Source organism: Triticum urartu, chromosome 1, assembly GCF_003073215.2.
Source record: "Triticum urartu cultivar G1812 chromosome 1, Tu2.1, whole genome shotgun sequence".
Classification (NCBI taxonomy): Eukaryota; Viridiplantae; Streptophyta; class Magnoliopsida; order Poales; family Poaceae; genus Triticum; species Triticum urartu.
This window is the reverse complement of record NC_053022.1, coordinates 242488012-242515815: the sequence shown is the minus strand read 5'-3', so window position 1 is coordinate 242515815 and position 27804 is coordinate 242488012.

Sequence of the window (27804 nt, the reverse complement as noted above, 5' to 3'; positions counted from 1 at the left end):
ATCAACTTGCGGGTCTGCCCATGAACCTATGCATAAGGGGTTGGCACATGTTTTTGCCTTGACTCTCTAGTAGAACTTTGGGGCACTCTTTGAAGTTCTTTGTGTTGGTTGAATAGATGAATCTGAGATTGTGTGATGCATATCGTATAATCATACCCACGGATACTTGAGGTGACATTGGAGTACCTAGGTGACATTAGGGTTTTGGTTGATTTGTGTTTTAAGGTGTTATTCTAGTATGAACTCTAGGATAGATTGAACGGAAAGAATAGCTTCGTGTTATTTTACTACGGACTCTTGAATAGATCAATCAGAAAGGATAACTTTGAGGTGGTTTCGTACCCTACCATAATCTCTTTGTTTGTTCTCCACTATTAGTGACTTTGGAGTGACTCTTTGTTGCATGCTGAGGGATAGTTCTATGATCCAATTGTGTTATTATTGTTGAGAGAACTTGCACTAGTGAAAGTATGAACCCAAGGCCTTGTTTCAATGCATTGCAATACCGTTTGTGCTCACTTTTATCATTAGTTACCTTGCTGTTTTTATCTTTTAAGATTACAAAAACCTTTATCTACCATCCATATACCACTTGTATCACCATCTCTTCGCCGAACTAGTGCACCTATACAATTTACCATTGTATTGGGTGTGTTGGGGACACAAGAGACTCTTTGTTATTTGGTTGCAGGGTTGCTTGAGAGAGACCATCTTCATCCTATGCCTCCTACGGATTGATAAACCTTAGGTCATCCACTTGACGGAAATTTGCTACTGTCCTACAAACCTCTACACTTGGAGGCCCAACAACGTCTACAAAAAGAAGGTTGTGTAGTAGACATCAAGCTCTTTTTTGGCGCCGTTGCTGGGGAGGTTAGCGCTTGAAGGTATATCTTCAGATCTTGCAATCGAATTTTTTTGTTTCTTATTTTAGCACTAGTTTAGTTTATAAAAGGAAACTACAAAAAAATGGAATTGATTTTGCCTCATACGCTTCATATTTTTAATATATTTCATGAGTATGATGGAAAGGAAAATTGTGCCAAAGTGTTAGAAGAAGAATGCATTAAAATGCACTAAATCTTTGAATGATGAGCATGATTGCAATGTTATTAGTATGAACTCTTTGAATATCCATGGTACTAATGATGATTGACTAGTCATGATGAGAGTGTCTCTTATAAGCATGTTGATTTTTGTGGAGTGCATAGAGTTTGCAAGTACACACCAATTAGGGAAGATAGATTTTGCAAGAGGCATAAGTACTTAGAAACTAAATAGTTGCAATAATGGCTAGATGTTTGTGCTGAAAATTTAAATTTTCTTAGCCATACTTGTGAACTTTGCAATGAACGTGGTCATTTAACCATCCGATGCAAATTGTTTCATGATCTAATCATTTCCAAAATTTGTGATGACTTGATTTCCCTTGCATGTCATAATGAACTTAGTTTGCTTATGGGTTATGAAGAAATGAAATGTATAACTAACTATCTTCCAGTATTTGCCCGTGATAAACTTCTTCATTTTGATCTAGAGGAAATTTATATGTATTGTGCGGTGAATTGTATTGAAAATCCTTATATTTCCAATTACATAAAGAAAAGAAAACAAATAGAAGATGAAGATAATACTAATGAAAGGGAGGAGACTTCCCAATATCCTCCTATTATTTCTTATGATGGATCAGGTAATGAGGAGGAGCCTTCTATTCAACCAATCTCATTAATAAGGAGCTCCAAAAAGAGGGTTGAACCCACACATGATGTGAAGAAGAAAAAGAAAAGACAGAGAAGCAAAGGTAAAAATATATCTCTCCCAAATAATGCTGCTCCTATTACTGTTGTACCTCATGAAAATATAATTGTGGAAGATGATGCACTTGATGATGATCTCGTTATGCCTACTGCTTGTTGTTATGATAATGATTGGGAAGATAATGATACTTCTTATGATCTTGAAAATCTTTTTGGCACTTGCTTGGAAGAATATGATAATTGCTATACTATTGGTGCTATCCATACTATTGATGATGAGAGTGATTATGCTTATGATATGAAAAGGCCCAAGCTTGGGGATGCTATGTTTGAAGAAGATGATGTTTTTGAGAATATATTTGCTGCAATTAATGTTTTTCCCAAGCTTGGGGATGCTACGTTTAATGAAGATGATATTTTTAGCCTCCCAAGTTTTGATGAGCAAATTTATTATGATGATAGCATGCCTCCTACTTATGATGATTATATTGATGAAAGTGGGTTTGGAAGAGTGTCAACTTTAAGAAGTAATGATCCCACTATTTTGGAGGATATTGAATCTTATTATGATAATTATGAAAGTGGATTTGGAGAGGTCATGACTTTATTCAGTGATGATTCCACTATCTTGGAAGAGGTTTCAATCGATTATGATGAGAACAAAGTTGCTACTTATGATAATTATTGTGATTATACATATGCTATAAAAAGTAGTGATGATTATATTTATAAAACTTGTCATGATTATGATTACCCTTTTTCTGAACATTACTCTTTTAATGTGGAAACAATTTATAGCATTCGAGTCTCTTATGATACTCCCACTATTCCAATTGAGAAGAATTTTGCTTATGTAGAGAGTAGTAAATTTCCTATGCTTGTAGATCATGAAAAGAATGCTTTAGGTGCTAGTTATATTGTTAAATTCATTCATGATTCTACTGAAAATTATTATGAGGGAGGAACATATGCTTGTAGGAATTGCAATAATATCAAGTTTCCTCTCTATGTCTTAAAGTTCTAAAGTTATGCTTGTTTTGCCTTCCTATGCTAGTTGATTATTGTTCCCATAAATTGTTTGCTCACAAAATCCCTATGCATAGGAAGTGGGTTAGACTTAAATGTGCTAGTCACGTTCTTCATGATGTTCACTTTATGTTTCAATTCTTATCTTTTATGTGAGCATCGTTGAAATCATCACGCCTAGCTAGGGGCGTTAAACGATAGCGCTTGTTGGGAGGCAACCCAATTTTTATTTTTGTTTCTTGATTTTTGTTCCTATTTAGTAATAAATAAGTTCTTCTATCCTATTTTATGATTGTGTTTTTTATGTTTTAATTAGTGTTTGTGCCAAGTAAAGCCTTTAGGACCTTCTTGGGTGATTGTTATTTGATCTTGCTGTAAAAAACAGAAAGTATGCACTCACGAGAATAATTTTCATTTTTTACCAGAGAGAGATAAAATACCAATTCCATTTGCAGTAGATTAATAAACAAATTTCTTAGGACTTCCTAATTTCTCAGGATTTTGGGAGTTACATAAGTATTCGAAACCTACAGATTACTACATATTGTTCTGTTTTTGACAGATTCTGTTCTCTATGTGTTGTTTGCTTATTTTGATGAATCTATGAGTAGTATCGGAGGGTATGAACCATAGAGAAGTTGGAGTACAGTAGATATTACACCAATATGAATTTAGAATGATTTCACAACAGTACCTAAGTGGTGATTTATTTTCTTATACTAACGGAGCTTACGAGTTCTCTGTTAAGTTTTGTGTTGTGAAGTTTTCAAGTTTTGGGTAAAGATTCTATGGACTATGGAATAAGGAGTGGCAAGAGCCTAAGATTGGGGATGCCCAAGGCACCCCGAGGTAATATTCAAGGACAATCAAGAGCCTAAGCTTGGGGATGCCCCGGAAGGCATCCCCTCTTTCGTCTTCGTTCATCGGTAACTTTACTTGGAGCTATATTTTTATTTACCACATGATATGTGTTTTGCTTGGAGCATCATTTTATTTTATTTAGTTTTGCTTGCTGTTTGAATAAAATACCAAGATCTGAAATTATTAAATGTTAGAGAGTCTTCACATAGTTGCATAATTATTCGACTACTCATTGATCTTCACTTATATCTTTTGGAGTAGTTTGTCATTTGCTCTCGTGCTTCACTTATATCTTTTTAGAGCACGGTGGTGGTTTTGTTTTATAGAAAAAGATGAACTCTCATGCTTCACTTATATTATTTTGATAGTCCTAAACAGCATGGTAATTTGTTTTGGTTATGAATTTAGTCCTAATATGATGGGCATCCAAGAGGGATATAATAAAAACTTTCATATAAAGTGCATTGAATACTATGAGAAGTTTGATACTTGATGATTGTTTTGAGATATGAGGATGGTAATATTAGAGTCATGCTAGTGAGTAGTTATGAATTTGAGAAATACTTGTGTTAAATTTTGTGATTCCCGTAGCATGCACGTATGGTGAACCGTTATGTGATGAAGTCGGAGCATGATTTATTTATTGATTGTCTTCCTTATGAGTGGCGGTTGGGGACGAGTGATGGTCTTTTCCTACCAATCCATCCCCCTAGGAGCATGCGCATAGTACTTTGTTTCAATAACTAATAGATTTTTTAAATAAGTATGTGAGTTCTTTATGACTAATGTTGAGTCCATGGATTATACGCACTCTCACCCTTCCACCATTGCTAGCCTCTCTAGTACCGCGCAACTTTTGCCGGTACCATAAACCCACCATATACCTTCCTCAAAACAGCCACCATACCTACCTATTATGGCATTCCCATAGCCATTCCGAGATATATTGCCATGCAACTTTCTACCGTTCCGTTTACTATGACACGCTCCATCATTGTCATATTGCTTTGCATGATCATGTAGTTGACATCGTATTTGTGGCAAAGCCACCATTCATAATTCTTTCATACATGTCACTCATGAGTTATCGCACATCCCGGTAAACCGCCGGAGGCATTCATATGGAATCATATCTTGTTCTAAGTATCGAGTTGTAATTCTTGAGTTGTAAGTAAATAAAAGTGTGATGATCATCATTATTAGAGCATTGTCTCAGTGAGGAAAGGATGATGGAGACTGTGGGAGTCCTGGATTAGGGGGGTCTCCGGATAGCCGGACTATCTCCATAGGCCGGACTATTAGACTATGAAGATACAAGATTGAAGACTTCGTCTCGTGTCTGGATGGGACTCTACTTGGCGTGGAAGGCAAGCTAGGCAATACGTATATGGATATCTCCTCCTTTGTAACCGACCTTGTGTAACCCTAATCCTCTCCGGTGTCTATATAAACCAGAGGGTTTTAGTCTGTAGGACAACAATCACAACATACAATCATACCGTAGGCTAGCTTCTAGGGTTTAGCCTCTCTGATCTCGTGGTAGATCTACTCTTGCAACACCCATATCTTCAATATTAATCAAGCAGGACATAGGGTTTTACCTCCATCAAGAGGGCCCGAACCTGGGTAAAACTTCGTGTCCCTTGCCTCCTGTTACCATCCGGCCTAGACGCACAGTTCAGGACCCCCTACCCGAGATCCGCCGGTTTTGACACCGACATTGGTGCTTTCATTGAGAGTTCCTCTGTGTCGTCACCGTTAGGCTTGATGGCTCTTACTATCATCGATAGCGATGCCGTCCAGGGTGAAACTTTTCTCCCGAACAAATCTTCGTATTCGGCGGCTTTACACTGCGGGCTAATTCGCTTGGCCATCTGGAGCAGATTGAAAGCTACGCCCCTGGCCATCAGGTCAGATTTGGAAGTTTGAACTACACGGCCGACATCCATGGAGACTTGATCTTCGACGGATTCGAGCCACAGCCGGGCACGCCGCACTGTCTCGATGGGCATGACCTAGCTCTGCCACCGGACGGTACTCCAGAGGCCGCGCCCACACCAGCTCCGACCCTTAGCTCGGAGCTAACTGCGCCCATCGAGGACGGGTGGCTAGACACCGCCTCAGGGGCTGCAGTCTCAACGGCGATCGAACCAAACACTAGCATAATCCTCTGCGCAGCCCGTGACTCCAAGGTGCCGGACTCTCTTCCGGACCCCAAACCATCCGCGCCCCTGCCAATCAAATCCGAGTGGGCGCCGATCCTGGAATTCACCGCCGCGGATATCTTTCAGCACTCGCCCTTCGGCGACATTCTGAATTCACTAAGGTCTCTCTCTTTGTCAGGAGAGCCCTGGCCGGATTATGGCCAACAGGACTGGGATGCGGACGATGAAGAAATTCGACGCCCACCCACCACCCACTTTGTAGCCACTGTCGATGATTTAACCAACATGCTTGACTTCGACTCCGAAGACATCGACGGTATGGACGACGATGTAGGAGACGAACATGAACCAACACCTATTGGGCACTGGAAAGCCACCTCGTCGTATGACATATACATGGTGGATACACCCAATGAAGGCAACGGCGATGGATAGCGGAGGATGACCCCTCCAAGAAGCAACCCAAGTGCTGACGTCAGCGGCGCGCTCTAAGTCCCGCCAAAGCAAAAGTGGTGATACCGGCACAGGAGATAATAACACTCCGGATAGCGCCGAAGACAACGAAAACCCCCTCCAGCAAGAGTTAGATCAGGAGGATGAAGATGCCAGCTCTCCTGAGAGAGCGGCTGGCGGAGAGGAGGAGGATGACAATTACATGCGCCCCTCCGAAGATGAGGCAAGCCTCGGCGACGATGAATTCTCCGTACCAGAGGATCCCGTCGAACAAGAGCGCTTCAAGCGCAGGCTTATGGCCATGGCAAATAGCCTGAAGAAAAAGCAGTAGCAGCTTCAAGCTGATCAAGATCTGCTACCTGAAAAATGGACTAAAGTCCTCGCAGCCGAGGAATATAAACTCGAGCGTCCCTCCAAGAGTTACCCAAGGCGTAGGTTACTACCCCGACTGGAGGAAGAAGCGTATGATACGGCTGACCGGCCACCTCGTGGCTGCGATAGAGAGGCATTCCTGCCGAAAGCTCATCCTCCACCCCAACGCCATCCAAATAAAAAGGCATGGGGAGATACGCCAGACCTGCGAGACATATTGGAGGACAAAGCAAAGCACTCAAGATTGATCTACGGATCACGAGGGCGCACCACTCTATGAGACGGTAAACGTCACGCCGGATACAGTAAAAGCAAATCCGGCCGGGCCGAACACAGCGGGCAGGACCCATACGAGCTGCGTCGCGATATAGCCCAATACAGAGGCGCCGCACACCCCTTATGCTTCACATACGAAGTAATGGAACATCAATTCCCAGAAGGTTTCAAACCTGTAAACATTGAATCATACGACGGCACAACAGATCCCGCAGTATGGATTGAGGACTTCCTCCTCCACATCCACATGGCCCGAGGTGATGACTTACATGCCATCAAGTACCTCCCACTAAAACTCAAAGGACCAGCACGGCATTGGCTTAATAGCTTGCCAGCGGACTCCATTAGTTGTTGGGAAGATCTGGAAGCCGCATTCCTCGACAACTTTCAGGGCACTTATGTGCGACCACCAGACGCCAATGACTTGAGCCACATAATTCAGCAGCCAGAAGAGTCGGCCAGGCAATTCTGGACTTGGTTCCTTACAAAGAAAAACCAAATCGTCGACTGTCGGATGTGGAGGCCTTAGCGGCTTTCAAGCACAACATCCGAGACGAGTGGCTAGCCTGGCACCTTGGTCAGGAAAAGCCGAAATCTATGGCAGCCCTCACGACGCTCATGACCCGCTTTTGTGCGGGAGAAGACAGCTGGTTGGCTCGCAGTAACAACATATCAAGGAACCATGGTACCTCAGATACCAAGGACGGTAACAGCAGGTCACGTCGCAACAAGCATAAGCGCCGCATTAACGGTGAAAGTACTGAGGATACGGCAGTCAATGCCGGATTCAAAGGCTCTAAACCCGGTCAGCGGAAAAAGCCATTCAAACAAAGTACACCGGGTCCGTCCAGCTTGGACCGTATACTCGATCGCTCGTGTCAAATACACGGCACCCCAGACAAGCCAGCCAATCACACCAACAGGGATTGTTGGGTGTTCAAGCAGGCCGGCAAGTTAATCGCCGAAAACAAGGACAAGGGGCCGCATAGTGATGATGAGGAAGAACCTCGGCAGCCGCACACCAGAGGACAGAAGAGGTTTCCCTCGCAAGTGCAGATGGTGAACATGATATACACAACCCACATCCCCAAGAGGGAGCGGAAGCGTGCGCTCAGGGACGTATATGCGCTGGAGCCAGTCGCCCCGAAGTTCAACCCTTGGTCCTCCTGTCCGATCACCTTCGATCGCAGGGACCACCCCACTAGTATCCGTCACGGTGGATTCACCGCATTGGTCCTAGACCCAATCATCGACGGATTTCACCTCACTCGAGTCCTCATGGACGGCAGCAGCAGCCTGAACCTACTTTATCAGGACACAGTGCGCAAAATGGGTATAGACCCCTCAAGGATCAAACCCACAAAGACAACCTTTAAAGGCGTCATTCCAAGTGTAGAGGCCCACTGCACAGGCTCAATTACACTGGAAGTGGTCTTTGGATCCCCGGATAACTTCCGAAGCGAAGAGTTAATCTTCGATATAGTCCCGTTCTGCAGTGGTTATCACGCGCTGCTCGGACGAACCGCATTCGCTAGATTTAATGTGGTACCACATTATGCATACCTCAAGCTCAAGATGCCAGGACCTCGCGGAGTTATTATAGTCAATGGAAACACAGAGCGCTCTCTCCGAACAGAGGAGCACACCGCGGCCCTCGCAGCAGAAGCGCAAAGCACCCTCTCAAGGCAATCAACCAGTTTGGCGTTTCAAAGCCCGGACACCTTCAAGCGCGCTCGGGGCAATCAGCAAATAGACCGCCTGGCGCGATCTGAGCTCGCATAGCAATACGACGGCCACCTCAATCCCAGCCCAACGACATTGTTCGTGCCACGCGTACATAATTACGCATTAAAAATACCATGGGAACAGATGGGGAGGGGGAGGCACAACTACGGCACGCCCCAAAACGTGGCCTAAACCGCACCAGGGGCTTCCCATTTGGTTATCTTTCTTTTTGTTTCAGGACTTCAATCTCTGGAAACACTGTCCGGCAGCTCTATTGCCGAACACATGATACAACAACCAAGGAGGCTGACAACTATGGAATTCCCAGGTGGATTACAGATTTCATATAATTCCTCAGCTCGCCCTTGGAAGGGATATAGTCCTACTCTTTTTCTCATTACACTATCTGTATCACTCTGCTTTAATGCAATTTTTTAATATACAATGCATGACATTACGATTATTATCGCATTTTTGTTATATGTATACATATCTATGTGTTCATTAATGACGCCTAGCAACCGTACACTCTGGTACGGCCGATGCACCAGGGGCTTACATACTCAAAATATGGTGTGAAAAGTCCAAACACTTTCACAAGTGCGGCACCCCGAACTTATAGCATTATATGCATCAGCTCCGAATCATGTCTTTGGTCAAATGTTGGGTTTGCCCGGCTCCTATGTTTTGGTACCTTACGTTCCGCTCTATCGGCTAAGGTAGCGCTAGGAGAACTACTGCGATTGTGCCCCGATTCTGCCGGGCCGAGCACCTCAGTAGAGAAAGCTAAAACTGACTGTCATGATAAGGCGAGAGACTGGTCGCTGTTTGGCGAAGTTTTTCGAGTCCCTAAAGACTTATGCCGCTTAGGGCGAAGGGCCGGCTCCGTCCGGCCTACAGGCGTGTATCGCGCCTCGAATTCGGCCTTCCGAATGCCAGGGGCTTCGCCGAAATTTAAAATTATAGAATTCTATGGCTAAGTGAGAGTGATAAAGCATTATTAGTCCGGTTGCCTTGTTCGTTGTGCTGAGCACCTCCCTCGAAGGACCCAAACATGGGAACAAGAGTGCTCAGGTTTATCCCGAACACCCCAGCACTTGTGGTATGTTGGCAGAAGCCGAGGACTAGCCATCTCTCAGATTGGATAAATAGCCAAACAGAAGGTAATATTTTAAATTCACACAAGCATTGCATAGCGCATATGAAACAAGTTTTCATCACGCAGGATACAAAATGAGAAAGTCTCATTCAAATATTACATTTTGTGAACACTCATCTGCGATAAGACGGGCGCCTGGCAGAACACCCTCGTAGTACATCTTGGGGCGGCGGTGCTCCTTGCCCTCCGGCGGCCCCTCCTTGATAAGCTTCACGGCGTCCAGCTTGACCCACTGCGTTTTCACATGGGCAAAGGCCCGGCATGCACCTTCAATGCAGATGGATCGCTTGACGACCTCCAGCCGTGGGCAGGCATCCACAAGCCGCCTCACCAGGCCGAAGAAGCTGTTCGGAAGGGCATCGCCAGGCCACAACTGGACTATGAATCCCTTCATGGCCTGATCGGTCGCCTTATGTAGCTCGGCCATATGCTTCAGCTGGTCGCTCAATGGCACCGGATGTTCGGCCTTAGCATACTGAGACCAGAACAACTTCTCCGTCGAGCTCCCGTCCCTGGCCCAGTAGAATTGTGCGGCATCGGACACACTGCGGGGCAAATATCCGAATGCTCCTGAAGAGCTCCGGATTCGGGTAAGTAATCGGTAATTCACCTTTACATGCTCGCTTTGCATATAGAAAGCCTTACCCGCCGCTATCTTCTTCATCGCGTCGATCTCCTGAAGGGCCTTCTGGGCCTCGGCCTTGGCACTCTTTGCGCTCTCACGGGCCGCGGCAAGCTCAGACTCTCACGTCTTCAAGTCAAGCTCCAATGCCTCGTGCTTCGTCACAAGAGCCTGGAGCTCTTGCTGCACCTCGCCCACCCGAGCCTCGTGTCTCTCTCGCTCGGTGCACTCCTGGGCCGCCTTCTCTTCGGCCTGGGACAGCGCTTGCTTCAGGGTCGCCACCTTGATTGTGGCCCCTGGCAAACATACAATAATCCTGTCATTTAGCAATCACGTCCTTTTCTCATCTATAGACGGGGTATTACTTACCCTTGTTCTCCTCGAGCTGCCTCTTAGCAAGGCCGAGCTCTTTCTGGGACCCCTCGAGGGCCTCCTTCAGTACGGCGACCTCCGCCGTTAGTGCGGCGGACGCCAGCAGTGAAGCCTGCGTATGCATATTGACATACTTATATTAGACTCCTGCGATATTATTTGATCCTCTGTTCGGCTTTTCTCTGTGAACACCGAACAAAGCATCAGGGGCTACTGTCTATGCAGTAATATTTCTACTACGTTTTAAAACACTTACCTCGAAGCCTGTTAAAAGGCTAGTACAGGCTTCAGTCAATCTGCTCTTGGCGGACTGAACCTTCTGGATCACCGCACTCATGATAGTGCGGTGCTCCTCCTCGATGGAAGCGCTGCGGAGCGCTTCCAACATAGTGTCCGGCGCCTCTGGATGGACAAAGGTCACCGGCACAGGCGTCTCACCTCCCTTAGAAGGGGACCGCCTACCCAAGCTCGGAGCCGTTGGAGGGTCCGGCGCGGTGTTTGGCTGAGGGCCGAACTCGGAGCTCTCAGGTACCCTGTCCCCTCGGCTCCCGGAGTCTGGAAGGTCGCCTTGAGGCGCCTCCGGGACTGTCCCCCTCGACCCGGTGCCTCTTGAGACAGCACCTCGGTGTCGTCGGCCGAATGAGGGGAGGTGGCCATCGGGACTGGATCGCTATCCATGTCCGACGCGCCCAGGGAGCCGTCCGAGGATACCTTGATGTTGGCTCGGGGCGGCCTGCACAATTGAGTTCGGCGTTAGGGAAATCAATGTGACAAAGGAATCCTATGGGTTACTTTGGTATCCGAATACTTACGATCTCCCCTGGGGCTTACCCCTGGGCAACTACTCGTCTTCACTTTCGTCGGCGGCGGTGGAGATGTCCGGAAGGAGCGTCCTTCCCTTCTTGGACCCTTCGGTCTCCCCAGTTGGGGCGGCCTTCCTTTTCTTGTCTCCCCCAGTTGGTGGGGGAGCCTCTTCTTCCTCTTCCTCGTCTTCGGGGGAAGAGTGCGCCGCAGAGTCATCGGACGGTGATCCTAATGATGCCTGGCGTCGGGAACTCTTTCGAGCTCCCTTGGCCTTCTTGGTCTTCTCCGGCACCTTATAAGGGGCCGGAGTCAGCATCTTCGTCAGAAGAGCGTCTACGGGGCCTTCGGGCAAGGGAGCCGGACAGTCGATCTGTCCGGCCATCTTCTGCCAGTCCTGTCAAAATTACGGGAGTTTAGATCCCGCATAAAGCCAATATATATATATATATATAACAAATATCCTGTAAGAGGTAAAACAACTTACCGCACTAGCGTGGCGCTTCGCGCTGAATCCGCGATCCTCAGTAATGGGGGGAGGGACCGCGGCGCCCTTGAACAGCACCCTCCAGGCATCTTCATGAGTCGTGTCAAAGAGCCTGTTCAGAGTTCGGTGCTGCGCCGGATTGAACTCCCACAAGGTAAACTCCCGTTGTTGGAACGGGAGTATCCGACGAACGAGCATAACCTGGACTATGTTGACAGGCTTGAGCTTCTTATCCACCATGTTCTGAATACATGATTGGAGTCCGGTCAGCTCTTTTGAATTACCCCAGGACAGGCCCTTCTCTTTCCAGGAGGTGAGCCGCATGGGGATGCCAGATCAGAACTCGGGGCCGCTACCCATGCGGGGTCGTGCGGCTCGGTGATATAGAACCACCCCGATTGCCACACCTTTATGGTGTCCACGAAGGTGCCCTCGAGCCATGTGATGTTGGGCATCTTGCCCACCATGGCGCCTCCGCACTCCTCCTGGCGGCCGCTCACTACCTTAGGCTTGACATTGAAGGTCTTCAGCCATAAGCCGAAGTGGGGCTTGATGCGGAGGAAGGCCTCGGACGCGACGATGAACGCCGAGATGTTGAGGATGAAGTTCGGGGCCAGATCATGGAAATCCAGGCCGTAATAAAACATGAGCCCCCGGTCGAAGGGATGGAGAGGGAATCCCAGTCCGCGGAGGAAATGGGTGAGGAATACCACCCTTTCATGGGGCTCTGGGGTGGGGATGAGCTGTCCCTCATCTAGGAGCCGGTGTGCGATATCCTCGTGAAGGTATCCGGCTCTCCTCAGTTTTTTGACGTCTCCCTCCGTGACGGAGGAGACCATCCACTTGCCTCCCACTCCGGACATGGTTGGAGAAGGTTGAGATGGAAGTGAGGACTTGGGTGCTAGAGCTCGAGTATGCGGGAGCGGATGAGCAGAGGAGGAAGAAGGCGTGGATATAAAGGTGAATCCTTATCCCTTTATATGGGCGGACAAAATTAAACGTCCCCACGTGCCTAGTAAAACTCGCTTATCCCCCAAGCTCCGCAATTGATGGCGCGGTTGGGTTACCCACGCCCGTATTGATGAGAATCCCGTAATAAGGGGACATGATCTCTGCTTTGACAAGATGTGTCGAAAAACTGCCTCGCGTTATGTGCGGGGCTCGCTAAAAGAAACGGTTCGAATAGTCACCAGGCCATGACATGACGTCATGTTGCCAAAACAAGCTAGCAGGTTAAATCTGCGAAAATGTTATTCTCTCTGCGGTGGAATGTGGAATTTGTTTTGCGGGGTCGGACACTATCCTCGTATTCAACTTCTTCTGTAATGTATTCGGAGAAGGAACCCGCCTTGCAATGCCGAAGACAACTGCGCACCAGACTCATCGTCATTGAAGCCTGGTTCAGGGGCTACTGTGGGAGTCCTGGATTAGGGGGTCTCCGGACAGCCGGACTATCTCCATGGGCCGGACTATTAGACTATGAAGATACAAGATTGAAGACTTTGTCTCGTGTCTGGATGGGACTCTACTTGGCGTGGAAGGCAAGCTAGGCAATACGTATATGGATATCTCCTCCTTTGTAACCGACCTTGTGTAACCCTAATCCTCTCCGGTGTCTATATAAACCGGAGGGTTTTAGTCTGTAGGACAACAATCACAACATACAATCATACCGTAGGCTAGCTTGTAGGGTTTAGCCTTTCTGATCTCGTGGTAGATCTACTCTTGTAACACCCATATCTTCAATATTAATCAAGCAGGACGTAGGGTTTTACCTCCATCAAGAGGGCCCAAACCTGGGTAAAACTTCGTGTCCCTTGCCTCCTGTTACCATCCGGCCTAGATGCACAGTTCGGGACCCCCTACCCGAGATTCGCCGGTTTTGACACCGACAGAGACTATGATTCCCCCACAAGTTGGGATGAGACTCCGGATGGAAAAAAGAGGCCATAAAAAAAAGAGAAAAGGCCCAAATAAAAAAATAAAAAAATGAGAGAAAAAGAGAGAAGGGACAATGCTATTATCCTTTTACCACACTTGTGCTTCAAAGTAGCACCATGATCTTCATGATAGAGAGTCTCCTATGATATCACTTTCATATACTAGTGGGAATTTTTCATTATAGAACTTGGCTTGTATATTCCAATGATGGGCTTCCTCAAAATGCCCTAGGTCTTCGTGAGCAAGCAAGTTGGATGCACACCCACTAGTTTCTTTTGTTGAGCTTTCATATACTTATAGCTCTAGTGCATCCGTTGCATGGCAATCCCTACTCACTCACATTGATATCTATTGATGGGCATCTCCATAGCCCGTTGATACGCCTAGTTGATGTGAGACTATCTTCTCCTTTTTGTCTTCTCCACAACCACCCTTCTATTCCACCTATAGTGTTATATCCATGGCTCACGCTCATGTATTGCGTGAAGATTGAAAAGGTTTGAGAACCTCAAAAGTATGAAACAATTGCTTGGCTTGTCATCGGGGTTGTGCGTGATTTAAATATTTTGTGTGGTGAAGATAGAGCATAGCCAGACTATATGATTTTGTGGGGATAGCTTTCTTTGGCCATGTTATTTTGAGAAGACATGATTGCTTTGTTAGTATGCTTGAAGTATTATTATTATTATGTCAATATTAAACTTTTATCCTGAATCTTATGGATCTGAATATTCTTGCCACAATAAAGAATTACATGGATAAATATGTTAGGTGGCATTCCACATCAAAAATTCTATTTTTATCATTTACCTACTCGAGGACGAGCAGGAATTAAGCTTGGGGATGCTGATACGTCTCCAACGTATCTATAATTTTTGATTGTTCCATGCTATTATATTATCAACCTTGGATGTTTTATATGCATTTATATGCTATTTTATATGATTTTTTTGGGACTAACCTATTAACCTAGAGCCCAGTGCCAGTGCCAGTTTCTGTTTTTTCCTTGTTTTAGAGTATCGCAGAAAAGGAAAATCAAATGGAGTCCAATTGACATGAAACTTCACGGAACTTATTTTTGGACCAGAAGAAGCCCACGGAGTATCGGAGATGGACCAGGAGAGTCTCGAGCTGCCCACGAGGGTGGGGGCGCGCCCACCCCCCTGGGCGCGCCCCCTGCCTCGTGGACAGCCCGGATGTCCACCGACGTACTTCTTCCTCCTATATATGTCCATATACCCTAAAAACTTCAGGGAGCAGAATAGATCGGGACTTCCGCCGCCAAAAGCCTCCGTAGCCACCGAAAACCAATCTAGACCCGTTCCGGCACCCTGCCGGAGGGGTAATCCCTCTTCGGTGGCCATCTTCATCATCCCGGTGCTCTCCGTGACGAGGAGCGAGTAGTTCTCCCTCGGGGCTGAGGGTATGTACCAGTAGCTATGTGTTTGATCTCTCTCTCTCTCTATCTCTCTTGTTCTTAAGGTGATACGATCTTGATGTATCGCGAGCTTTGCTATTATAGTTGGATCTTATCATGTTTCTCCCCCTCTACTCTCTTGTAATGGATTGAGTTTTCCCTTTGAAGTTATCTTATCGGCTTGAGTCTTTAAGGATTTAAGAACACTTGATGTATGTCTTGCGTGGGATACCCGTGGTGACAATGGGGTATTCTATAGATCCACTTGATGTATGTTTTGGTGATCAACTTGCGGGTCCGCCCATGAACCTATGCATAAGGGGTTCGCACACGTTTTCGTCTTGACTCTCCGGTAGAACTTTGGGGCACTCTTTGAAGTTCTTTGTGTTGGTTGAATAGATGGATCTGAGATTGTGTGATGCATATCGTATAATCATACCCACAGATACTTGAGGTGACATTGGAGTATCTAGGTGACATTAGGGTTTTGGTTGATTTGTGTCTTAAGGTGTTATTCTAGTACGAACTCTAGGATAGATTCAATAGAAATAATAGCTTCATGTTATTTTACTACAGACTCTTGAATAGATCGATCAGAAAGGATAACTTTGAGGTGGTTTCGTACCCTACCATAATCTCTTCGTTTGTTCTCCGCTATTAGTGACTTTGGAGTGACTCTTTGTTGCATGTTGAGGGATAGTTATATGATCCAATTATGTTATTATTGTTGAGGGAACTTGCACTAGTGAAATTATGAACTCTAGGCCTTGTTTAAACGCATTGCAATACCGTTTGTGCTCACTTTTATCATTAGTTACCTTGCTGTTTTTATATTTTCAGATTACAAAAACCTTTATCTACCATCCATATACCACTTGTATCACCATCTCTTCGCCGAACTAGTGCACCTATACAATTTACCATTGTATTGGGTGTGTTGGGGACACAAGAGACTCTTTGTTATTTGGTTGCAGGGTTGCTTGAGAGAGACCATCTTCATCCTACGCTTCGTACGGATTGATAAACCTTAGGTCATCCACTTGAGGGAAATTTGCTACTGTCCTACAAACCTCTGCACTTGGAGGCCCAACAACGTCTACAAGAAGAAGGTTGTGTAGTAGACATCATTATTTATATTTCCTTATATCAGTATAAATGTTTATTATTCATGCGAGAATTGTATTAACCGGAAACTTGATACATGTGTGGATACATAGGCAAAACACGGTGTCCCTAGTAAGCCTCTACTAGACTAGCTCGTTAATCAAAGATGGTTATGTTTCCTAGCCATAGACATGCGTTGTCATTTCATGAATGGGATCACATCATTTCGAGAATGATGTGATGGACAAGACCCATCCATTAGCTTAGCATAATGATCGTTAAGTTTTATTGCTATTGCATTCTTCATGTCAAATACATATTCCTTGGACTATGAGATTATGCAACTCCCAGATACCGGAGGAATACCTTGTGTGCTATCAAACTTCACAACATAACTAGGTGATCATAAACATGCCCTACAAGTATCTCCGAAGATGTTGGTTGGGTTGGCATAGATCGAGATTAGGAAATGTCACTCCAAGTATCAGAGAGGTATCTCTGGGCCCTCTCGGTAATGCACGTCATGATAAGCCTTGCAAGCAATGTGACTAATGAGTTAGTTGCGGCATGATGCATTACGGAACGATTAAAGAGACTTGCCGGTAACGAGATTGAACTAGGTATGAAGATATCGACGATCGAATCTCAGGCAAGTAACATACCGATGACAAAGGGAATAACGGTACGACCGATAAAGATCTGTGTAGAATATGTGGGAACCAATATGAGCATCGGCCCACAGGGGGCTGGTGTGCCCGTCCACTAGGCCGGCCAGCCCTAGGTAAGGCAAGGGAGGAGGGTTAGCACCTCTTTCCTCCTCCTTCTCAAGGGATAAAGGAAAGGGGGGCACATCCTCCTTCCTTCTCCTTAGTGCCAAAACAAGGAAGGGGGCCAAATTGGGGTGGCACCCCAAGTAGGATTCGGCCTACTTGGGCACCCCCTGGCTGCCTCTTCCCCCTGCAACCTATATATATGTGGGGAGGGGGCACCTAGAGGACACACAAACATCTGTTAGCCATGTGCGGTGCCCCCGTCCAGAGTTTACGCCTCCGGTCATATTATATAGTGCTTAGGCGAAGCCCTGCGCGGATCACTTCACCATCATCGTCACCACGCCATCGTGCTGACGACACTCTCCCTCCACACTTTGCCGGATCAAGAGTTCGAGGGACGTCATCGAGCTGAACGTGTGCAGAACTTGGAGGTGTCGTACGTTCGGTGCGTGATCGGTCGGAATGAGAAGAAGTTCGACTACATTAACCGCGTTGTCAAAAGATTCCACTTTCGGTCTACGAGGGTACATGGACACACTCCCCCCTTTCATTGCTATGCATCTCCTAGATAGATCTTGTGTGAGCGTAGGAAATTTTTGAAATTTCATGCTACGTTCCCCAACATAGGCATCATGTCCGTGACAAGTAGACTAACTCCTAACTTCATCTACTACTATTACTCCACACATCGACCGCTATTTAGCATGCATCTAGAGTATTAAGTTCATAAGAATGGAGTAACGCCTTAAGTAAGATGACATGATGTAGAGGGATAAACTCAAGCAATATGATGAAAACCCCATCTTTTTAACCTTGATGGCCACAATACAATACGTGCCTTGCTACCCCTACTATGTCACTGGGTGAGGACACGGCAAGATTGAACCCAAAACTAAGCACCTCTCCCATTGCAAGAAAAGCCAATCTAGTTGGCCAAACCAAATCGATAATTCGAAGACAAATACAAAGATATCTTAATCATGCGTAAAATAGTTCAAAGAAGACTCAAATAATATTCATATATAATCTGATCATAAATCCACAATTCATCAGATCCCGAGAAACACACCGCAAAACAATATTACATTAGATAGAACTCTAAGAACATCGAGGAGAACATTGTATTGAAGATAAAAGAGAGAGAAGAAGCCATCTAGCTACTAGCTATGGACCCCTTGGTCTGTGGTAAACTACTCATGCATCATCGGAAGGGTAGCAAGGTTGATGTAGAGGCCCTCCGTGACCGAATCCCCCTCCGGCAGGGTGCCGAAAAGGCCCCAAGATGGGATCTCACGGGAACATAGGCTTGCGGCGGCGGAAAAGTATTTTGGTGGACCCTTTTGATGTTTGGGGAATATTTGGGAATTTATAGTGAAAAGATTAGGATTGGGGGACTCCTGAGGGGTCCACAAGCCAGGGCGGGACCTGAGGGCTTGTGGACTCCCCGTGCGTCTTCTGACCCCCTCATCAAGTCTTCTGGGTGTCTTCTAGTCCAGGAAAAATCATCGCGAAAGTTTTATTCTATTTGGACTCTGTTTGATATTCCTTTTGTGTAAAACTCAAAAACAAGGAAAAAACAGAAACTGGCACTGGGCTCTAGGTTAATAGGTTAGTCCCAAAAATAATATAAAATTGCATATTAAACATCTAAAATAGATAATATAATAGCATGGAACAATAAAAAATTATAGATACGTTGGAGACATATCAAGCATCCCCAAGCTTAATTCCTGCTCGTCCTTGAGTAGGTAAATGATAAAAACAGGATTTTTGATGTGGAATGCTACCTAACATATTTATCCATGTAATCATCTTTATTGTGGCATGAATATTCATATCCATAAGATTCTAAACAAAAGTTTAATATTGACATAAAAACAATAATACTTCAAGCATACTAATAAAGCAATCATGTCTTCTCAAAATAACATGGCAAAAGAAAGTTATCCCTACAAAATCATATAGTCTGACTATCCTCCATCTTCATCACACAAAGTATTTTATCATGTACAACCCCGATGACAAGCCAAGCAATTGTTTCATAATTTTGGTGTTCTCAAACTTTTTCAACTTTCACGCAGTACATGAGAGTGAGCCATGGATATAACACTATAGGTGGAATAGAATATGGTGGTTGTGGAGAAGACAAAAAGAACGAGAAAGTCTCACATCAGCTAGGCAAATTATTGGGCTATGGAGATGTCCATCAATTGATATCGATGTGAGTTGAGTAGGGATTGCCATGCAACGGATGCACTAGAGCTATAAGTGTATGAAAGCTCAACAAAAGAAACTAAGTGGGTGTGCATCCAACTTGCTTGCTCATGAAGACCTAGGGCAATTTGAGGAAGCCCATCATTGGAATATACAAGCCAAGTTCTATAATAAAATTCCCACTAGTATATGAAAGTGACAAAATAGGAGACTCTCTATCATGAAGAACATGGTGCTATTTTGAAGCACAAGTGTGGAAAAGGATAGTAACATTGTCCGTTCTCTCTTTTCCTCTTATTTTTTGTTTGGGCTTGTTTGGCCTCTTTTATTTTTTTTATGGGCTTTGGCCTCTTTTATTTTTAATAAACACTGTTATGTGTCGGTGCTATACAAGCGGTTTTTAAACCCTTTACGCGACGGCATTCGGAACCATCGCCAAGTGAGTGACGGCGATAGGGGGGTCCTTCCCACACGACCCAGAAACCGTCGGGGATATGCCCTCCTGCCACACACGCTCGGAAAAATGAGGTCGTGTGCGACCGGCGAGCGCTGAAATACGATTATACGCATAGTAGTACTAAAAATACAATTATACAGGCGAAATTGTTTCCGGTCGTAAGTACATCCCACACAGTCAGTCCCCGCTAAACATTTCCGTTCGTATGAATATCCCACACAGTCGCTCCAAGGAAAACATCTCCCTTCGTAGGTGATAAGTCTCCAACGTATCTACTTTTCCAAACACTTTTGCCCTTGTTTTAGACTCTAATTTGCATGATTTGAATGGAACTAACCCGAACTGACGCTGTCTTCAGCAGAATTGCCATGGTGTTATTTTTGTGCAGAAATAAAAGTTCTTGGAATGACCTAAAAATCAACGGAGATTATTTTTGGAATATATAAAAAATATTGGCGAAAGAATCAAGGCCAGGGGGCCCACACCTTGTCCACGAGGTTGGGGGTGCGCCTACCCCCCTTGGGCGCGCCCCCCTGCCTCATCGGCCCCCTGGTGCTCCACCGACCTCAACTCCAACGCCATATATTCACGTTCGGGGAGAAAAAAAATAAGAGAGAAGGATTCATCGCGCTTTACGATACGGAGCCGCCGCCAAGCCCTAAACTCTCTCGGGAAGGCTGATCTGGAGTCCGTTCGGGGCTCCGGAGAGGGGAATCCGTCGCCATCGTCATCATCAACCTTCCTCCATCACCAATTTCATGATGCTCACCGCCGTGCGTGAGTAATTCCATCGTAGGCTTGCTGGACGGTGATGGGTTGGATGAGATTTATCATGTAATCGAGTTAGTTTTGTTAGGGTTTGATCCCTAGTATCCATTATGTTCTGAGATTGATGCTGCTATGACTTTGCTATGCTTAATGCTTGTCACTAGGGCCCGAGTGTCATGATTTCAGATCTGAACCTATTATGCTTTCATGAATATATGTGGGTTCTTGATCCTATCTTGCAAGTCTATAGTCACCTATTATGTGTTATGATCCGTTAACCCCGAAGTGACAATAATCGGGATACTTACCGGTGATGATCGTAGTTTCAGGAGTTCATGTATTCACTATGTGTTAATGCTTTGGTCCGGTACTCTATTAAAATGAGGCCTTAATATCCCTTAGTTTCCAGTAGGACCCCGCTACCACGGGAGGGTAGGACAAAATATTTCATGCAAGTTCTTTTCCATAAGGACGTATGACTATATTCGGAATACATGCCTACATTACATTGATGAACTGGAGCTAGTTCTGTGTCACCCTATGTTATAACTATTGCATGAGGAATCGCATCCGACATAATTATCCTTCACTGATCCATTGCCTACGAGCTTTTCATATATTGTTCTTCGCTTATTTACTTTTCCGTTGCTACTGTTACAATCACTATAAAACCAAAACTGCTACCGTTACTTTTGCTACCGGTACCACTACTATCATATTGCTTTGCTACTAAATACTTTGCTGCAGATATTAAGTTTCCAGGTGTGGTTAAATTAACAACTCAGCTGCTAATACTTCAGAATATTCTTTGGCTCCCCTTGTGTTGAATCAATAAATTTGGGTTGAATACTCTACCCTCGAAAACTATTGCGATCCCCTATACTTGTGGGTTATCAAGACTATTTTCTGGCACTGTTGCCAGGGAGAATAGCTCTGTTATTTGAGTCACTTGGGATTTATATCTGTTGGTCACTATGAAGAACCTGAAAGATCAAAGAACTAAGATTTTTCCCTCAACTACGAGGGGAGGTAAGGAACTGCCGTCTAGATCTGCACTTGATTCCCCTTCTATTTTGAGTAAACTTGCGACACCTACACCTGCTATTCATTATGATATGTCGCATGTTATTTATGATGCCACTTCTTCTTTGCATGATACTTATGATGAAACTACTTCTATGCTTCATAATATTGTGCCACTAGGTGAATTTCTTGATGAACAACTTGCTAGGGTTAGAGAGAATGAAATTATTGAAACTGATAATATTGATGAAAGTGATGATGAAGATTCTCCCCCTAGATATGAATTGCCTGTTGTGCCTGAGGGTTATGTTATGGATGAAGAAACTGCTAGAGACTTTTTAGCTTGCAATGATAGATCTGATCTTAAGAAATTATTAGCTAAGCTTAAACAAAAGTCTTTGAATGCAAGAATGAAAGATGACCCTGCTTTTGCTACTTCACCTATCTTTATAACGGATAAGGATTATGATTTCTTTGTCGATCCCAAGTTAATTACTTTGGTTGAATCTGATGCTTTTTATGGCTATGAATCTGAAACTGTTGTGGCACATCTTACTAAATTAAATGATATAGTCACCCGGTTTACTCACGATGATAAAACTCGCTATTACTTTATCCTTAAGTTGTTTCCGTTCTCATTAAAGGGTGATGCTAAAAAATGGTTTAATTCTCTTGATCCTGGTTGTGTGCGTAGTCCCCGGGATATGATTTATTACTTCTCTGCTAAATATTTCCCCGCTCATAAGAAACAAGCTGCCTTAAGGGAAATATATAATTTTGTGAAAATTGAAGAATAGAGTCTCCCACAAGCTTGGGGGAGGCTTCTCCGATTATTTAATGCTTTGCCTGATCATCCTCTGAAGAAAAATGAAATACTTGATATCTTTTATAATGGGCTAACCAATGCTTCCAGAGATTACCTGCATAGTTATGCTGGTTGTGTTTTCAGGGAAAGAACTGTTGATCAAGCTGAATTGCTATTGAATAATATGTTGAGTAATGAAAATGAGTGTACACTTCCTGAACCAACTCCTAAGCCAACTCCGAAGAAAAGGGGTATTCTATTTCTCAGTCCTGAAGATATGCAAGAGGCAAAGAAATCTATGAAAGAAAAATGTATTAAAGATGAAGATGTTAAGAATTTACCACCTATTGAAGAAATACATGGTCTTGATAACCCGACACGGGTAGTAAAGGTAAATTCTCTCTATAGATTTGATGAAGGTGATATTCCTCGTTATAAATCTGCTAGCCAATGCTTAGATGAGTTTGTTAATTTTATTGTTAAACAAGAAAACTTCAATGCTTATGTTGGTAGAAAATTGAAACGCAATACTGATATGCTTGAACACTTGAGTGATTATATGTCTAGAGTTAAAGGTGAACTTAAACTTATTAGTAAACATGCTTCTATGGTTACCACTCAAGTAGAACAAGTACTTAAGGCTCAGAATGATTTTCTCAATGAATTAAATAATAAGAAAAATGATAATGATGTTAGAGTTATGACTAGAGGGGGTAAAATGACTCAGGAACCTTTGTATCCTGAGGGCCACCCTAAGAGAATTGAGAAAGATTCTCATAGAACTACTATTGATGCACCCAGTTATTCTAAGAAGAAGAAGAAGAAAAATGATAGGACTTTGCATGCTTCTAGTGAACATGTGGTTGGCACATCTGAGAATCCAAATGATATTTCTATTTCTGATGCTGAAACACAATCTGGTAATGAACATGAACCTAGTGATGATGTTAATGATGATGTTCATGTTGATGCTCAACCTAGCAATGACAAAGATGTAGAGATTGAACCTGCTGTTGATCTTGATAACCCACAATCAAAGAATCAACGTTATGATAAGAGAGACTTTGTAGCTAGGAAGCACGGTAACGAAAGAGAACCATGGGTTCAGAAACCCATGCCTTGTCCTCCTAAACCGTCCAACAAAAAGGATGATGAGTTTTTTAAGCGCTTTGCTGAAATGATTAGACCTATCTTTTTGCGTATGCGTTTGACTGATATGCTTAAAATGAATCATTATGCTAAGTACATGAAAGATATTGTTACTAATAAAAGAAAGATACGGAAATTGAAATTTCCACCATGCTAGCTAATTACACTTTTAAGGGTGGAATACCAAAGAAACTTGGAGATCCAGGAGTACCAACTATACCATGCTCCATTAAAAGAAACTATGTTAAAACTGCTTTATGTGATCTTGGAGCCGGTGTTAGTGTTATGCCTCTCTCTTTATATCGTAGACTTGATTTGAATAAGTTGACACCCACTGAAATATCTTTGCAAATGGCTGATAAATCAACTGCTATACCTGTCGGTATTTGTGAGGATGTGCCTGTTGTGGTTGCAAACGTTACTATTTTAACGAACTTTGTTATTCTTGATATTCCCGAGGACTATAGTATGTCGATTATCCTTGGTATACCCCTTTTGAATACTGTAAGGGTTGTTATTGATTGCAACAAAGGCAATGTCACTTTTCATGTTAATGGTAATGAGCATACGGTGCACTTTCCAAGGAGACAACCTCAAGTCCATAGTATCAATTCTATTGGAAAATTTTCAACGATTATTATTGGAGGTTTTGAATTTCCTCTTCCTACTGTCAAGAAGAAATATGACATTCTTATTGTTGGGGACATGCATATCCCCGTTGAGGTAACCTAGTGTTATTCAAAATTTCTCCGGTTTCATGCGATTCGGAATGAGTTTGTTAACAAGACTTGATCAACCTTGTTAGTGGATTCCTTTTGATGAGCATGGGATGGATGAAGTTAGAAAGCACAACCTTCTGTGCCCTCTTTTTACTTTCTGTTATTTATCATAAATAAAGTAAAAGTAGTATTTTCTGTCTGCTTTCTAAATTATCCTTGCACTAAAAAAATACCCCGAAAATAAAAGTTCTCCAAATGCCCTGAAAATGAAATATGATTTTTTTCCAAAATATTTAAGAATTGTTGGCACTGAGAACACACCAGGGGGACCGACCATGTGCCCACGAGGGTGCAGGGCGCACCCAACCCCCTGGGCGCGCCCCCTGCCTCGTGGACCCCACATGGGTCCCCTCCACTTATTCTTGCACCCACACACTTCATCTTGCTCCAGAACAAATCATCCACCAGCTCAAACCCGAGTTCTTGCTCATCTTACTGCCATTTTCGATCTCCTTGCTCAAAGCTCCATTCACAAAACTGCTTTGGGGGATTGTTCTTCAGTATGTGACTCCTCCAATGGTCCAATTAGTTTTTGTTCTAGTGCTTTATTTATTGCAAATTTTTGCTACTTAGGTGACCCTATTCTTGAGCTTGCATGCCAAATTTATGTGGTCAAAAGTAGTTTTAATGCATGATATAGCCTCTAGGCACTTGTAGGAGTAGTAGCTATCAATTTTCTTGAGTTTCGTTCACTTTTATTTTGAGTCACTAAAAATTTCAGAAATTTTTCAAAGGAAGAAATATGTTTAGGAAAATGTACCAAGGTGGTCCCTCAAGGAAGCAAGGCCCAAGGCCCGCAATACGCGAGCCAGACAATGAACTACCAAGGGAGGCTCAAGCGCGGCCTTGTGAATGGCCGTTAGAGGATTTCATGATCCAGGCAGGCATCAAGGAAGAATTTGACGCATATGTGTGTAACGCTGATCTTGAGAGCTTCGAGGCAGATAAGTGTCGGCAATACCTCTATTTAACTGACCATTGTGAGAAGGTTTAAATTTACATCCTCGCGCAATGCTCACAATGTCCTATTTGATCTTTATGATAAATCTTATACCATGGAATTAGAAGATTTTAATACTGCTTGTAAACTCCCGCAATGGGGTAGTGCTAGTGAACCTCTCAAATCTGAATTTAAAGAATTTCTTGCTAGTATCACTGTGGGGGAATTTAGAGAAATAACACAAGCTACCATAGGGAGCATTCATTTTCCTTCCATACATTATTTTGTTCTCTTTGTGGGTAGATGCATTAACGGTAAGGATGAGGCATGTCACATGTGTGTTCCTGATCTTAGTGTTCTCAAGAGTGCTGTATTAGGAGATAAACACTACAACTTGGGGGCTATTGTTGCACGTAGGTTGCATCTTAATGGTTTAACTAGAGATTTGTTTGGTGGAATTTATGCAACTCGTGTAGCTAACTTTCTTGGTATACCCATACGTGGGGATGATATTGAGTTGCCTCCTGCTTATCTAGATTATAATGTTATGGTTCGTCATCAGTTTGTTGAGAGGAACGATCAGTTCCTCTAGTACCAACTAATCTTTGACAAATGACACACCATCCACGTTTCTCTCCCTGCTCCCGCTTTCTTTGATTTTCAGACAAAAGGGAGATATGTTATAACCAGGGAGGAGACGAGCGAGTACGAGAGGAGGACGGAGGCAGCTCGCCTCGCTATTGTTTCACGTAGGTTGCATCTTAATGGTTTAACTAGAGATTTGTTTGGTGGAATTTATGCAACTCGTGTAGCTAACTTTCTTGGTATACCCATACGTGGGGATGATATTGAGTTGCCTCCTGCTTATCTAGATTATAATGTTATGGTTCGTCATCAGTTTGTTGAGAGGAACGATCAGTTCCTCTAGTACCAACTAATCTTTGACAAATGACACACCATCCACGTTTCTCTCCCTGCTCCCGCTTTCTTTGATTTTCAGACAAAAGGGAGATATGTTATAACCAGGGAGGAGACGAGCGAGTACGAGAGGAGGACGGAGGCAGCTCGCCTCCAAGCTATAGCTCATGAGGCAATTGCCGCTGCATCTCAGTACGACCCCAGCTACAACTTTGATCCATGGGCATAGACCAACTTAGGCCAAAAGCCTAAGCTTGGCTCTTATATGTGTTATTGTTGATCTAACAAAGAGCCCATATTACCTTGTCTTCTCCTGTATATTGAATGCTTGCAGATTCTAGCTTAGTCCAATGCACATGCACTATTATTATTATCCACACCGTTCGGTTGTGCAAGTGAAAGACAATAATGACGATATATGATGAACTGATTGAGATGAGAAAAGCTGGTATGAACTCGACCTCTCTTGTTTTTGTAAATATGATTAGTTCATCATTCCTGATTCAGCCTATTATGAATGAAACATGTTTGCAATGACAATTAGAGATTATAGTTGCTCGTGCCATGCTTAATTTTCTAGGAGTTTATAATGGTTTACCTTGCATGCCAACATGCAATTAGAATGGTTGTGATGCGGTATGATAGGGTGGTATCCTCCTTTGAACAATTCGAGTGGCTTGACATGGCACATGTTCACACATGTAGTTGAAACAAAGTCAACATAGCCTCCATGATATTTATGTTCATGGTGAATTATATCCTACTCATGCTTGCATTCAGTGTTGATTAATTTTAATGCATGTTCATGACTGTTGTCACTCTCTAGCTGGTCGCTTCCCAGTCTCTTTATAGCCTTCACTTGTACTAAGCGGGAATACTGCTTGTGCATCCAATTCCATAAACCCCAAAGTTGTTCCATATGAGTCCACCGTACGTTCCTATATGCGGTATCTACCTGTCGTTCCAAGTAAATTTGTATGTGCCAAACTCTAAACCTTCAAATAAAAATTCTGTTTTGTATGCTCGAATAGCTCATGTATCAACTAGGGATGTTTGTATCTTCCATGCTAGGAGGGTTATTCTCAAGAGGAGTGGACTCCGCTCCTCACTCACGAGAAAATGGCTGGTCACCGGGATGCCCAGTCCCATGCTCAAATCAAATCAAAATAATTGCAAACAAAACTCCCCCAGGATTGTTGTTAGTTGGAGGCACCCGTTGTTTCGGGCAAGCCATGGATTGATGCTTGTTGGTGGTGGGGGAGTATAAACTTTACCATTCTGCTTGGGAACCGCCTATAATGTGTGTAGCATGGAAGATATCGAGATCTCTCAGTTGTTATGTTGACAATGAAAGTATACCGCTCAAAATATTATTCATCTATATTTCAAAATCGAGCTTTCGCACCTCTATAAATCCCTTCTTCCCTTTGTGAAGGGCCT